Here is a 1,422-nt window from a genome sequence, read left to right as displayed (position 1 = left end):
AACCTTAACTCATTTAATCCTAACAACAGCCCATGGAATTCTTTACAGTTGAAGAAAGTGAGAATCAGAGGATAAAGTCAGTGATTTGCCTAAGGTTGGAACACAAGTAACTGGGAAAAGCAGGATTTGAATTCAAATCTGTCTAACCCCAGTGATACTCTTAACTACCAAGCACAACGGCTGGCAAAGACCCTCTTGCTTTCCATTTGACAAGCCATTGGTCCTCATATCGTAGCTGGGAGGCAGTGTTATTATTCCCATTTTCCAGATAAGGAAAATGAGGCTTAGAAAGGTGACGCGGATTGCCCAAAGTCGCATAGCTAACAAGTGGTGGAGGCAAAACTTGAATTTGCCTGTTGTTCTCTGAGAGGCTCTGACCCCCAGCAGCGAGGCCTTGGCTCTCCTGCGGACGCCGCGTCCTTAACTCAGAGTAGCGTGGCTACATCTGCAGTGATTTCTGTGTTCACCGAGACTACGTGGGCACCGGGCACCTGGCGCTTGGCAGGAATTACGCGGAGGGAGGGAAGGGGTCAGCCCGGGGATCAGGCGACATGGCCTCCAGTTTCCGTGAAGCCTGAGCCTGTGTGATTACAGGGCCGCAGGCGTCGCTTCAGCAGTCTTGATGACTGCTTGTTTCTCCGGCTCCTGCCATTTCGATTCTTCCTGCCGCATTAGAAACGTGGCAGACCTCCCCGAGCATCTGGAGAACTGAAACCTGGGCGACCTGCGGCGCCTCCGCAACTATTGGTTGTCGTGAGGTGCGGGGACGTGTGTCAATTTGCATAACGTATTCGATAGGCTCATGAGACGGAAGTGGGCGTGCCCTGGCGAACCCACCTGTCCTTGGGTGGAGCGAGCAGGACTTCCGGGCAGGAAGGGTGGAGAGGCTACCTGGCTGCGGCGAGTGGGGCTGGGCAGGGGCCTGAAACTTCTTCGCCGCTTTGCTCTCCGCCGCACCGCCCGTGTAACCTGAAACGGCGGATGTGAGGGACTCGCTGTAAACATGAATGGGCTGGAGCAGGACACAAAACATAACGACGTTGGTTACTTCTCTGGGTGGGCAGATTTCCCTGGCGGGGGCCGTGGGCAAGTGAAAAGGAGATTTTCATTGTAAAACCTTTTATGCCCAAACTGAGTCTTGGGAGCCTATTAAAAGGGTATTATACATTAAAAGGCCGGGCGCAGGCCGGGCGCGGTGGCTCAAGCCTGTAATCCCAGCACTTTGGGAGGCTGAGACAGGCGGATCACGAGGTCAGGAGATCGAGACCATCCTGGCTAACACTGTGAAACCCCGTCTCTACTAAAAAAATCCAAAAAAAAAAAAAAAAAAAACTAGCCGGGCGAGGTAGCGGGAGTAGCCTCCCAGCTGCTCGGGAGGCTGAGGCAGGAGAATGGTGTAAACCCAGGAGGCGGAGCTTGCAG

This window comes from Piliocolobus tephrosceles, chromosome 19 (genome assembly GCF_002776525.5).
Source record: "Piliocolobus tephrosceles isolate RC106 chromosome 19, ASM277652v3, whole genome shotgun sequence".
In the NCBI taxonomy this organism is placed as follows: domain Eukaryota; kingdom Metazoa; phylum Chordata; class Mammalia; order Primates; family Cercopithecidae; genus Piliocolobus; species Piliocolobus tephrosceles.
Note: the sequence above shows the minus strand (reverse complement) of the source record.